The sequence below is a fragment of the Cupressus sempervirens genome, chromosome 8 (assembly GCF_028749045.1).
Source record: "Cupressus sempervirens isolate cs-2001-9-10 chromosome 8, ASM2874904v1, whole genome shotgun sequence".
NCBI classification, from domain to species: domain Eukaryota; kingdom Viridiplantae; phylum Streptophyta; class Pinopsida; order Cupressales; family Cupressaceae; genus Cupressus; species Cupressus sempervirens.
Window position 1 is genome coordinate 234,992,766 of NC_143125.1, and position 15,936 is coordinate 235,008,701.

The window sequence follows — 15,936 nt, forward strand, 5'->3', positions numbered from 1 at the left end:
AGAGTTCCAGAGATTCTCCACTCTGGAAACCTCCCCACTGATTCGAAGACCTCAGTGCTCAGATTCTTGACGGCGAATGGGGAAATCAAATCGTCCTCTGGGATGACGAGCTTGTAGGATTGGGAAACGTTGTTGACAAGAAGACCCACAGAAGGAACAAAGCGCTCTTTCAATGTGGAGGGCAACAGGGACAAGCTCTAAGTTTTGGGATTGCACATCAGGATCGTCTTGCACCTCGGCTGGTCCAGTACGCAGCAGAGAAGCCCACCAGATGAGGCAGCCACTGTGAAGCCCGGTGGAAGAAGGGGCAGCCCCATCCTGAACCATGGTGAGGATGACCTGCAAGACAAAGATAGGGTTTGGACGCCAGTAAATGATGGATATTGGCTCCAAAGCAGAGAAAGAGTGGGCCGATCTGAAAGTCGGGCCGACCGACCTTTGTGGTAGATGATGCCAAGTGCCTCACGAACATGGTCGCAAGGCACTATCTCGTGTGCAGCAATAAGTATAGCCCCAGAAGCCTGTGGCTTTTGATAGCCCTGGCGGCATTGCAGCTATGTGTAGCAACGAAGAGAAGGCTGCTTTTAGAGCTGAGAGAGGGGGCGAGTTTCGAACCCCGATGTAGCCGAAAGAGGGGGACGCCAGATGACAAAATAAGATGTAGTGGAAAAAGGACCAAAATATATTGTAATTTCTAATTTTAGATTATTCCTCCTTAAGAGGAATCTCACACTTGGCCTCACACACATATGAATGGTGGCATTCATAGACATGGGAGTTACATTCTAACTCCTCTCTCTCATCTCTATTTAAGAGATGACCCTCTTGTCTCATTTAACAATGAGGTTTCTTCCTCTTTTCAATTATTGTATGAGCATTGCTCTCTATCTCTCTCTCTCTTCCTTCTTAGGCTTTTCATGCCTCATTCATAATGTCACAAGGGGTTTTCTTTGCTTTCCCCTTTCCAAATATCTTGTCTCATGGTGTTGGAGCTTGAAGCTTTCTCTCTCCTATTTTATGGTAATATCTTTTCATGCATTTACTCACTTAGATTCTTTCCTGGTTTTGCTTATTTACATATTTCTTTTTCCATTTCTAACATGGTATCAGAGCAGTTTAATCTTTGTTTTGAGTGTTTGCATGAAGGTACGATTCGAAGGAGACTTTTGAGAGAGATTTCACTAATTTCTTCTTTAATCTTCTTAAAGATGGAAGAAATTGGATATATGAAATTTCTTCTTTAAACTCTTCCCATATATGCACTACTAAACTAGAATGAAATTAAGGATATACACATTCAAACTTACTTTAATCTAATAATCACATGCAGATCAGAAGACCAAGATGAATGATACAAGGAAAGAAGAATTCACTTATATTATCATTCATAGGCCAGGGAGATACAATCATGCAGATTACTGATTTCCACAAAACAATAGTGGAGGCAAAGAGTTCTCACACTTCACACCAATGGCTAAAAGAGATAAGACATGAATCATACAATTTAGAGGCAAAGGGAATTTTACACTGAAATTGCAGAGCAACAACAGAGAACAACAGAGAATGATTGACCCTTATAAAATTCACAAAAATTGCCTTTATAGTTCAGGCATAACTGAGATTTTCCCTCCAAAATTATCATGCAACTACCGCCATCAAGGCTCTATCAGGAACAATCATGGGGATCTGAAGAAATCTGATCTAAGTGTAGCCTTTTGGTACCATGAAATCTGATTTTTATCTAAAATAGGGCCTTGAGGAAACAGAGGCGATGCCATAACTATGCTCTGACCAAGTAGATGGATTGGATCAGAGGTGGAGTGTTCTTCCTTGTCTCACATTCACTTCTGGTGGTTGAAATCGATCATGAAGATCAGATTTGTGTAAAACCTCAATTTCTTATCATTTTTGGTGCATGAATCAACAGGGTCAGCAAGTTAGCCGAATCTCACAATGAAAATGCACCATGTGGACCAATAGTCTCATTTTATCTTGCCACCTCACAGGAGTCCTACGTAGTTGACTATCTCTTTCATTACTAACCGTGCCACCTTGCAACCCTAACCACGACAGTCAAATTATCTACCAGCGCATCAAACTATTATTACCTTAATTGGACCCACTGAGACACATGTCAGCAAGGTGCTATGTCGCTATGCGTATCCTCTGAGCACTTTCCCATGGCGAGATGGTGCCCACTATCGATTTCCTTAGATCTGACGATCATGAATACTCGCCATAATACTGCGCTATCTTCTCAAAATTTTGGGCCCATGAAACACCACAGCACACCTAACGCCTGACTCAGCCCGAATTGGTACCATCCCTATAGTTTCATAACACTTGGCCCCACCCTACTATGTGTCACTAAGGCGCTATGTCGCTATGGTTAAAATTCTTGCAGCTTTCAATAGCGAGATAGCACCCACCGTTGATCTCCACGAGATCAATGATCGTGGAAGATCTGCGCTTGCCTCCATAAAGTTTTTGATCCATGAATCCACTTGGCAACTACTTGGCACAAGCTGGCATCCTTATCTTGGTGAGACCTAGCCCCATTGATCCACGTGGTGAAAGGGTGCCATGTCGCTATGGATATCATTTTGGACTTCATGATTGTATCCAGAGATATTGTGCTTAATTACATTTCCTAGGAATTAAATTGTGTGAACAAGATCAACTTCTAGGGTGACTCATGGAATGGAAATCCTTCTTTAAATACAATGCCAAATATACAAAATATTGTCTCAATTATAGAAGTAGGATGGAATAACCTTGCTATTCACTTTATGGATGCAATTTGCATTTTTTCAAGGAAAGTAATATGGAAAGATCTAGACCAACTCCCTTTAGATTCTCAACACAAAAAACAACTTCAATCTATCTTCTCAGATAGACAAGCTTTTGTATCAAAGGCTGAAGATCGATTAATGTGGATTCTGGCCAAAAATGGTAACTACTCAATCAATGAAGGTTACAAACTTCTCCAACAAATTGAGTTGAAAAAAACACCTTCTCGAGCATTCATGTTCTATTGGAATAAAGTAGTGCTACCCAACTAGCAATTAAGCATAGAATTCTAACAAGTGATAGATTGGCTAGGATGAGTATTGCCTCTCATTTCAATTGTGTTTTATGTGGTGAGGAAGATGAATCAATTGACCACTTGTTTGCAAGTTGTCAATTTGCATACCAATGCTAGATGTTTGTATTAAACAAATTAAATTTTTATACCCCACTACAAAATAATATTTGGGATATATTTCAGGTTAGGCCAATTCTTTACCCTGATGCCCTCTTTGTAGGAATCTGGAAATGTACACCTGCACTAGTAATTTAGGCTATCTAGTGGGAAAGAAACAAGAGGATTTTTAGAAAAAAAGTATCATCCTTAGAGAAAGTGTTCCAAATAATTGAAAAATTGATTTTAGAAGTTACTACTGTAAGTGTTAATAGATGAAAATTTAATCTAGTTATTACTTTGTAGGATGGAAGTATCATTCAGGAATGGAAATCAAGTTTTATTCCATTTGGAACAGGCACCCCTTCAAAGCTGCATACTCCTATAAATAGATCTACAGTCAAATGGCAACCACCTATGCCTGGTTTTGTTAAACTCAACTTTTATGGAGCTTCTAGAGGTAATCAAGGACAATCAGGCTTGAGAGCTTGCATTAGAGATTGCATTGATAATGTTCTGGCAATTACAATAGCACCCCTACCTATAGGAACTAACAATATGGATAAGGCTCAGTCATTACTCTCAGGACTAATTCTAGCAAACACACGGAACTTCCATCAAGTGCAGATTGAAGGTGACTCTCAAGTTATAATTTTAGCTTGCATTAAGAGACAATTGTCATCTTGGAAACTCAAATATGTGCTCCAAAAAATTTGGAATATCATTGATCAGTTTCAAGAGGTCAGAGTTTCACATACATACAGAGACGGTAATAGAATGGCAGATTATCTCTCAAACTTAGGTTGTAATGGGATTACAACTTTTACATTAAATTCTTTTGCATTCATGGAGCATTATAAGGACTTGTAGGAGCTAATGTCTAATGACCTATAGAAGCCAAGTACAATGTATGCACTGAGCCAAAATTTATTATTGGTGCCAAGCTAGAATTTCTTATAGGTGGCGAATGACTTTAGGTGCTGAGTGACTTTAGGTGCCGAATGACTTCAAGTGTTGAGCATGCTACATGTGCCAAGTCACAATTGAAACTTGTGACTCCAAGTGTTGAGTGTGTTACATGTGCTGAGTGATCTATACATGCCGAGTCATAGTTGATGTCATGCAAGCCAGAATGCCACATGTACCATGCAATTTCAAGCTAGCCAATAATTTCAGGTGTGGAGTATGTTATATGTGTTGAGTGATCTTTATACCAAGCAAGCTAGTGATTTCAAGTATCGAGTGTGTTACATGTGCCAAGTCATACATACATACATACATACATACATACATACATACATACATACATACATACATACATACATATATATATAATGCCTTATGTGTCGAGTAATGTCAAGCTAGCCACTGACTATAGGTACCAAGTTTTTTCATGTGCCAAGTGGTCTACATATGCCAAGTCACAAAAGGAAGAGACTCATGCTGAGCTACTCAGCTTTATTTATTATTGAGTACTCATAGGTATAATGAATGAGTTATATAAGTGACTACCAAGCTAAGAAGGAAATGACTCATACTAAGCTACTCTACCATAGTTATAACCGAGCATGCATGGGTAGTCTGAGATCACTCGATGGTCATCCAGCACTATCCAAATTGGGTACCAAACATTAAATGGTGTCTTGATAAATTAGACTACTGTGTGTGGGATTATGGTAAAATCATGCTAAATCTTCCTCATCGAGCAAAATCTTGTTGGCTGACGTCATTTGAAGTACAATTTTGCTTTAATTTGGACATGTGGTACTTTGTACATGGAAAGATTAAATTCAAATACATACAGTAGTAGACCAATTTTATTAGTCATAAATTTTGGGGGTGTCAACTTTGTACTTTGCCCTACACAAATTGTAATTGGATTTTGATTTAATAAATGGACTCTTCTTAAGTCTTCATCTTTCTGGTTTTCTGTTCTTGCCATCTAAATTGCCTTCAAAATGTCGCTCTCACAAGAATCATGCGTGAAATGTGATTTTTGTCACCAATTTCATAGTTGCATTCTTCCTAAAAGATTTAGAGTCAAACTTCAACTGGCGGTGGAGGAAGATGCAATTTCTCACCCTTTAGATGATGCAGTCCTAGACACTATGTTCATTGTGCACTCCTACAACATTTGTCGAGTGATTCAAACCATAATTGGGGAGGATCTCTTTTTTATATTTGCAAAAAATGTGTTATTTCCTTCAACTTTGGTTTCCATATTCCTGTCTAATGTCATGGATCTCCTTTAGTCAATGTCAAGATTAGAAATTATTGCTATCAAGGTGGTCTGACCAAAATACTGGACTGAAAACAAGTTGAAAAGGGCGATGTAGAGCTATGATCTATGGTTTAAAAATGCCCTAGTAGGGGGAATATTCTCAAGAACCATGCTTATGAAGAATCATGAGGCTATGATGACATTTGAAGCACTGCAAAAATCCTTTGAAAAGCATAATCCTTGGTTCTTGACTAAGACCCTACAATTCACGACATGTGCTCTGGGTTATCAGTTGATAGAGGAGGTGAAGAAAGTTGGATTTAATCTGATTGATATTTTGGGTATTCCCATTTTTGAAGCACGAGCAACATTTTTGAAGAGACCTTTGGCTCCCCCAACTCAGTTGGTTAGTGAATCAAGAGGCTAGTCGATTTCAGCTCTTAATGTTCCTGGTTTTGTCCACCATGTCTTACAAGAAACTACTTGGCTACCTCACTCGGATGTCACCAAAGAAAATGTTTGGGGTGTGCCATCTTCCACTGACATTTTAGATGCTACTACTAAGGGCTCGAGCTAAGGATGGGAGGTTTCTCCTTTAACATGTTCAAATCTTGGATGGGGATTCTCTATAAATCCTAGTTTGGCATCCACTCTTATTATGGGTGCCTCAACTGAGGATATGGTAGAAAGATAGCATAAAAGTTTCTTTTTGTTTTCTTTTGGGCTATTTTCCATGTCATATAAATTGTTGAAAATCCTGACTGAATTTGAGGCCTTCATGCCTGCTATGTGATGAAAATATAAAATTCGACAAATTTCAAATTTTTGATGATATGAGTTTTGTTCATCGATATAATAAGGTTGTACATATTGATGTTAGCTATTTTTACATATTGTGATGATGCTAGGTTTTTTTTCTAGTTCTTTCCCAGTTGAGCTCTTGAACCAATTTTATTATATATATATATATATATATATATATATATATATATATATATATATATATATATATATATATATATATGTATATATATGTATATATATATATATATATACATATATATATATATATATATATATATATATATACATATATATATATATATATATATATATATATACATATATATATATGTATATATATATATATATATACATATATATATATGTATATATATATATATATATATATATATATATATATGTATATATATATATATATATATACATATATATATATATATACATATATATATATATATACATATATATATATATATATATATATATATATATATATATATACATATATATATATGTATATATATATATATATATACATATATATATATGTATATATATATATATATATATATATACATATATATATATATATATATATATATATATATATATATATATATATAGTGGCTCGTCCACTTTTGCCTAAAATAAAAAATAAAAATATATATATTTTTGTCCAACTTCTCAAATTAGACTTTTTAATTAAATTTTTTAAATGAAGTATATATTTAATTAATTAATAATTAATTAAATATCATCATATTCTAGTTTCTCTCTAACTAATTTTCTAAATTTAGACTTCTAAATTAAGACTTGTTAGTTCTTTAATCAATTAAAAATTCTCATACTTTAATATTTCTTTTTAATCAAATAATATTTAATAATTCTCAATATTATATGATTAACTAAAATATTATAATTAAATCATTTACCAAATAAATCACATAGTGAAATCCACATAAAAGCAACATATGAAATATATTCAACTAGATAATCATTGTTGATATATCTCTAGTCCAAGTTATGAAATAATATCCTTGAAACTCACACATCCATGAAATAGGCATAAAAGAGTTTGGTAAATATAATGGAAAAGAAAACTATAGGTGGGCACTACAGATTTGACCTCATGGACTGCCTTGATTGTGGGATAACTTACAAAATAGATGTTTAGAAAAGGCTTTAGATGCATTCAAAGAAATACATTCAGTGAGTATAAAGCCAAACTCTACATCCTTCACCAATGTCATTCTAGCCTATGCCAAAATGGAAACTTTGGAACATGGTATAAGCATCCATCAAAATAATAAGTAAATGTGTAAATTGTGAGAATCTAATATTTAACAAGTAATTTTTTTATCCCAATGCAACATATTCTGTATTATAATTTATATGTATTGTTTTTCTAATCTAAGAAAACTTTAAAAAAACTTATAAATTCTTTGTGTGATTCAAAATCAATACCCCTTAGAAATAAAGTTAATAATCATCAGCCAATATTGATCCAACTAAACATCTTACTAGGTTTGCTCCTTCATAAGAATTACTAAACATTTTATAAATATGCTTCATCAGGAATCCTTAGAAATTTTTTGATTAGATTTTCATTCAATCTTTGGATTGTAGTAAATAAATGAGATGGAATATGAATCTATAGCCATGTTGATTCTTTATTTGGTAGAAATTTCACCAAATAGGCTAAGTCTAGGTCAATGAGAGTTTTACACCATTCATCATTATGTGTGAAGTTTGGTGCATTTGTTCCTTTCTGCTGCAAATAAAACCATAAGTTCCCAAAGTCCAGTGTCCAAGCCCTCCCAACAATATCAAGAGTAACAATAGAATGAAGACTAACTGAACTTACTATGAGTTTATTTTAGCATCCACAAGTGAATCAATGAGTATCTTCCATGAAATAAATAGAAATTCCATTGGTGATCCATTCATCTTTGTAATTGAGGTGAGGCTTTTAGAATCTTCAATGCACAATTCAATAGATCTTACCAAGTATGCATTTTCACTTTTCTCCAGATATGACTTTGGAAACTTGGCAGATAAAATTATCAGGCAAGAAACTAAAAAATCATTAGAGGAAAAATTCATTCATGTTAAGTAAAACATGATGGAGATTTGTTAAATATAATTTTGAATATGTATCTTTTTTAGGTTTATAGTTTACTACAAATTTTGTTTATTATGAGGACAATAAAAAAATCATTTAGTGTCCAAAATATAGAAAGATGAAAAAGAGTCAGTAAATCAAATAATAAATCAAAATGTGAATTCAACTATTAGTTTTCTACAAACAATATTGTTCGAACCAATCATGAGGACAGAGTGGGAAATCTATGCAAATTCTGCACTATAAAAGGATGATATACCAAATCCATAATGCAAGACCAGATAACCAGATTACTTATGAGATTAATTGGACCCAACAACTAAATTAAATGTGCATGTGAACATCAAATCTTTTCAATCAACATTGTTTGAGCCAATTATGGGGACAGAGTAGCAAATCTATGCACCTTTAATCCTTTTGGCTGACATAATCCAAAATGAAAGATCGAAATACCAAAAATCCTAGTTATATAAAGTCAATTAGACCTTGGCATCATAGTTAGAACATTATAAGAAGAGAAGAAAAGTAGGAAGTTGTTGAGGTCAAAAAATCACCATGAAAATGGGTCATTTTCTCACTAGACAATCAGCCTATCTATGATCTTTACAACTCAATATTGAAAAAAAAGATTGAGGGAGATCAACTCAACTAACATGAGAGGTTGCTTATCCCCTTGAAGTGTAAGGGGGTAGCCATTTAAATGACATAATGTACAAGTTAAATTTTAAAAAATGGCAAACTTATTGTTAAGACTAAGAAAAGATAGGTGTTTCCATATTTTTTATTTCTGATAACTTACTATTTTTCTAATAGAAAAATATCCAATACTATATATAAATTTTCTCTTACTGATTAAACTCTGTAGAGAGATAGAGAAAGGTGAGGAAAAATTGAATAACTGAAAGCTAGAAATTAACCTTGGCAGCTAACTATCTAAGATACTAGTATAATGTGTTATTATCCCAAACATATGTAAATTTCAATTCTTGTATATGGGAATTCTTGTGCACACATGTCTAATAGCCTAACTAAAAATTAAGACACTGCTATTACCTACAACACATAGAATGAAAGAAACTAAATATAAAGGAAAAGAATGAACTAATCAATTAAAAGATTAAATATAAAAATTCCTCTATGTGTTTTGTGCTTCTCAAATATCTACAATCATGCCCCTTTTTCACTATTTGAACCTTCACAAAGCTTATAGAGTTAGGAGAAATGAAAAATGTGCGCCCTTAAACTCTAATTCTAATAGCTTACAATAATTTTAAAGCAATAACATTGATATTAAGATATGACTTTTTGAATCCTTGATCTACAATATTCAACACCTTTGTGTGTGTGTGTGTGTGTGTGTGTGTGTGTGTGTGTGTGTGTGTGTGTGTGTGAGAGAGAGAGAGAGAGAGAGAGAGAGAGAGAGAGAGAGAGAGAGAGAGAGAGAGAGAGAGAGAGAGAGAGAGAGAGAGAGAGAGAGAGAGAGAGAGAGAGAGAGAGAGAGAGAGAGAGAGAGAGAGAGAGTGTGTGTGTGTGTGTGTAATTGTAGATGATCCCTCTACATACCAACATAGAAGTCAAGACACAAGAAGAGCTTATTATAACAATGAACAAATGGAAATGGAAGTATAGCTTCAAATAATATTGCCTGCAACATTGAAATGGAAACGATAACTATTGAAATTATAATCACATTCCCTCAATAATGAAGAAGGCTAGAAGAACAATGTTGGAAGTATAAAGCTGATGATTTAAAAGCTCAAGGTGATAGGATGATTTACAAAGATATGAAAGTGAAAGATAGATTGCTTGAGAGATTTAAAAAATGAGATCCATCATGAAGAGGAATGGAGATGCTTAAACAAACTAGCTGTTATATTTGCATATTTTGGTATAGCAAAGTTACACCTTTAGATGGAAACAACTATGTTGTATGGTTGCAATATCAGAAGATACAATTATGTCTCTCTATAATGACAATAGGTCCAAAAAGGGCTCATAATGACAGTAGGGCACTAAATTGATATAAATAACATACTCAATTACATAGAAATATTGTGACATACAAAAACACAAAGTCCATATTGGCAATTAGAGTGGGACAAGGGCTAGGATAGGGCTAAGAGAATCCAAAAACATTGTATGACTATGGGAAATAGATGCTAAAATATAATTGCAAAGCATCATCTTTCAATGAGATTTGGTTCATAACAGTCATTACCAAAATGATAAATAGACAACTTGAAATCATTAAGGGTCTATTAAAATGAAAATGAAATCCTTGAATTCAGTTACAATTCACCTTTCAATAGTAAACTTTTAGAAACATTATACACGAGCCAAAATAAGATTTCATTAGGCCCATATAAAAACATTTTAAACACAACCTAAAATTCAATGATCCTTAATATTAATCAAGTGGAAGGTTAGAATTAGAAAGCATGCTTGAATTGGAAATTGAGTAACAAAGAGTGACCTGGAAAAACTAGCTTCAGTAGTGGTTGGTCTCTTTTGCAATTACTTGGTTTTTAAATTTTGTGCTTGATGATGCATTTATTGGACTCTTAAAATATGTTTTACTATCAAGCTAAGTTATTTTAACATTATAAAAATGTCCATTTTGACCACAATGATAGCTCTAAATCTAGTAAAGTAGTATTTGATAAATGTGTCATCTGATTGGCATGGATCTCCTTGTTTACTATTTGGGTATTCATGGAGTTGTATAAGCTGCTAGGAAGCTAGTCTCATTAGAGTACACATTTTGTAAGATTTTTCCTCTTATAATTTTTATTGGATATTTAAATGTGAATATTTAACTGCTTCAATATTTTTTCCAAAGGTTGGTATAATTTCTTTTTGGACACAAAACACTGTTGCAAAATAATCAGGTAACTAGGTAGGTATTAGGTTATGGTCATAATTATTAGATATATTTGAGTTTGATCCTTATTTTAAAACATTCTCTAAAATAAAAAGACCTATAGCTCTAAAAAAATGAAAGATAAAGATTGTAGAGTAGCAATGATAGAGTAAATTTAATTTTGTATGCTCAAAATCTTAATTGCAAAGTGGAGGAACAAACAATTCATAGGTTTTTTAGTTTTGTTTATTTTTTTATTCCATATTGTGATAGTGTTATTGAGAGAAAGATTAATCAATTTCCTTAGGTTTAGCCATCAAAATTGGCCTCTACATGTGATTATGTAGCCTAAGTACACTATGATTATATTGTGATCCATCACATGTCTTCTCCTTTGGACTGCATGTAAAATTTACTTATGTAAGCCTACACTCTTTGCCCTTGTATTTTCCTCAAATGTTGTCAACAATATACCAATTCTTTTCATATCAAATTAAGATACAATTATCTCTTAATCAACATTTTAATTTCTTTCACCTTGCATGCTAATCATTGTTTTTGTTGGATTCACCTTTTAAAAGGGACACTAAATTAATTGTGTTGCTATGTGTAGTTCTAGATAATCACCATTATCATTGTATTTTTTATTAGCTGAGCTATTCAAAGAAGAATGTTAGTATTGTACCAACCTTTATCTAAAATCCACAATGGCTAGATCAAAAATTTGGACAAGGTCGAAACAAATGTGAAAGAAAATCTTGCAAGTACAAGGATAACTTATTAGTTTTTGTTACTATTTTAGAGCTTGTACTGACCATCATTGAAAGAAATCAATATTGTTAAAGCATATTAAGAAAATGAGATAATTTTCATGATTGAAATTAAGCCTTACCATGTTTTATATCCATATTATTTCTTTTACTTGCAAAGCTAGAGGAAGCAAGAACATAGAAACAATGTAAAGTTTTTGATGTAGGATGGTGTATGGATGTGTTTTCTGGACCTCATCTTGTAAGAGGTAACATAATTAATATTGGATTAGCTTCTACTAGAGGAATAATTGGGTCTACCAATGCTAGTGTTAATAGTGACAATGTCGCCATACCTAGTGGAAATATTTTCCCAAATGGGAACCTTGGAAACATTTTTACTATTGGTGGAATTCTCAACAATGCTAATGCAAATAATAATTTTTTCAAGGGAAATGCTAAGGGAGATGGTTTTCATCCACATCATGTTTTGGGATCTAGAAATTTGAACTATAGGCACATAAGCATTGTGAAAGGGAATGGTAAATCTAATTCAGTTTAACTAGAAACATCTATGTTTTAGGAGAATTAATATTGTTGAAATGAACTATGAGAAGTGCAGATCCAGAGGATGTGAAGAATATAGGGAAAAATCAATATGCGAAGAGGAATTTACAAAGGCACTTTCTCTATATGATAGGGCTATATGCTTATCACTTGGAATGCTTCCTATAGAAGTAATAGAGCTACCACATTCACCTCCATAGGTAGATATGCAATGGTAGTGCAAAAATTCTTGGATGTGATCAAATTGGATCCACCCTATGATCATGTTCATCAAAGACTTCAATCTCTCTATCTCAAATTAGGGAAAGTAGAAAATGAAAAAAGAAAATTTAATCTTACGGGGCAACATTCAGATAGGGATGATATTTAGAGAGTGCAAAATATAGAGAAGTAAATGAAAAAGGTGCCAAAAGCTCATAAGATTGGAGATTGGAAGTTTGTATTGAGGGAAAATGATGAAATAATTGAGGTTAGTTTCGACTCTTCACCATGGGTATTTGTATATAAAGTAGAAACATTTTTGAAGCTAAATAGATTAGATGAGGCAGATGCAGTTCTAACAAGTGTAGATAAGGTAGCATGCTTTGCCTCATCCACTTAGTTCCATGGTATCGTAGGTGATGCTTATGTTCTTATGATGAAAACTTAGGTGGACATGGCCTTAGGAAGGTTTGACAATGATGTTCCAACTCTAGAAAAATTAGACCCATTAGATCCATGCAATCATGAAGTGTCTTCACTACTCAAAAGGGCCAATCTTGTGGCTAAAGCACATTCAACTAGAAATGAGCTCTTCAAAATTGGAAAATATTTAGATGTATGTGCAACATATGGGGAAGGGCTTGAACATGATCCCTTGAATACAATTTTTTTTTGTAACAAGGTAGCCTAGAGATCAAAACTCTGCCAATCAAAGATATCAATTGAAGATTGTAATCTAGCCCTTAGCATTCAACCTAACTATGCCAAGGTTCTTCTCAAATAGATTTCATCAAATATAGAGATTGAGTGGTGGGAAGAAGCTCTAAGGGACTATGATATTATTAGGAGGGAAGTACTGAGGGATAAAGAAGTTTCTTAGTCTCTCTTTTATGTTCAAGTGGCGTTGAATAAGTCTCACGGACAGAAGATATACAATATGAAGTTTAGTGGAGAAGTTGAGGTTGTTTACAATAATGATCAATACAAAGAAGCCTTTAGATCATTGGATCTAGCACTAGTTCTTTTTAAATCAAGATCAAATAATCAATACAAGAAGATCTTTCCATTTATTAATCACTTATGTGGAAGATGCTCATCTGTCAAATTTCTTAATGTAGAAATTGAAGACAATCCACCATCAACAAAGTCAAAGAGCATGATTTTTTTTCTCACAATCAATATTTACAAGATTGGTGTCAAAATCAAAAAAATTATTTGCCGGAGCTAGCAAGCTTTGGAGAGTTTGGTGAAGTATTATATTTAGGAAGATGCATTCTTATCTACAACCATTCCCATAACATTCACCAATTCACTTCTGACATATCTACATATAGGTAAAGTGGATTTATTCCATTAGGAAGAGTAATTCTTGGATTTTTCTCAAATTCTTTGTGGCATCATTTTATTTGCCTTTAATTTTTTTGCCTTTGAGGCTGAATTTTCCCTATTATGTTTCTATGTAGTCTTGATGGTGATAAAAAAATGTAGGAGATCATAGAGGAAGATTATCTCAATCAAGTGCATTTGCATTTTGAGTTTTTTAATACCTATTCCACTTTGGCTATCAATTATAATCACTTTTTAAATATTATCTGTTAATTTAATTTCACAAAGAAAAGTAACAAATTGCAGTACGATTTTTTAGGGCAATCGAGAATGTTATGCCATGTATAGAGAGGGTGAGAGACAATAGAATAGATAGAAGGTTTAGCTAGGAATTTCTTAATGTGCATACTTTACTTTCATATATATATATATATATATATATATATATATATATATATATATATATATATTAGTTTTCCAATTTCCAATTATTAAATTTTTCAAGAAACTTTTAGAAAGTATTCTCTCCTATTTTATGGCATTGAATGTTCTTAATATAGGTAGAGAAATTGAGTTGGGAAACCTCCACATTTTTATGGTAATACCAATCTGCCTTTATCTTCTCTATTTATGTCCATATATGTTTTTAGATTCTCCAATAGCTAGCTTTCTCTATCAGTTAAAAACAAGAACATATCCATCTTTCTCTTCCTTGGTTAATATTTCTTCCATTTGATGATGAATTGAAAAGTTGCATTTGATGTTTCATCTTGCTACAAGAGGGAAGTTATTTAATGTGGGAGTGGATATAGAACAAATAGGGAAGTTACTACTTAAAAAGGGGGGTCTAAGAAGAGTAACAGTTATCCCTCTAAACAAAATCCAAGCCCATATCATTCCATCAAGAACTCAAGAAGCAACAACTAAATTTGGTGACCATTATTAAGCTTTGATATTTTTTTGCTTCTGTAGTAACTTGTTATCATGGCTTGCTACCTCTTAATCATTTGGTTGTTCCTTGTACAGGTAGGCAATGGAAATGCAAGGATTACATTATCTCTTGTTGAATATGAAGATGAAATTGAGTATGATATAACCCTATTATAATATTTCCCTATTACAAACATAACTATTTAAATATGTGGATGATGATCTATTACAAGGTTCTCAAGGCATGTTATTATTAATTACTTTTCTATAGAAGCAAAAACTTAATTTTCTATCTCATATTAATTTTCAATTATCTCTCTCATAATTTTTTTTTCTCTCCTAGAGGTAAGCATATTTGTGTTATATGTTGGATGGACCTACAGAAACCAATTCCTCTTACAAAAATATAAATTAAAAATTTGAAATAATAGTAAAGTGTCATCCAAAATTTTAAGAATTAGTTTTCTCCCTTGTTTGCACAAATAAAGGTCTTCTTTTTTATAATAAATTTGACAATGAAAACATTATCTTCATCTTTATATTATGCATTTAATAATATCACTATTCTTTAAAGGGTACTAGCTCAATGGAAGTGCACCTACTTAACAAATAGGAGGATGGTGGTTTGATTCCATCATGCCCTGATATCATTAAATTAATGATTAAATAAATTACCAAATAAACTACCAAATATAAAACCAAATAAAATACCAATTTAAATACCAAATAATAATGATTAGCTACTAAATAAATGATTAAATAAACTATTGTCTATCGAAAATCACCAACCAAATAAATAAAAAAATAAACCACCAAATAACAACAATAAATAACCAAATAAACTATCATTTAACAATAATAAATGGCCAAATCAATGACTGAATTAATGATTAAAATAGTTTAGTCATAAATTTGGTTGGGAGATAAATGTTCGCCAATATAGTACCACTGATCACATGATCAAAATTAGTCATA

General features: G+C 32.8%; 1 pseudogene; it reads left to right on the forward strand.

The window, feature by feature from the left end:
• The first annotated feature begins 470 nt into the window (after window positions 1–470).
• LOC149542362 (TPR repeat-containing thioredoxin TTL1-like) lies at window positions 471–13,969 on the forward strand (annotated as a pseudogene).
• Window positions 13,970–15,936: the final 1,967 nt, after the last annotated feature.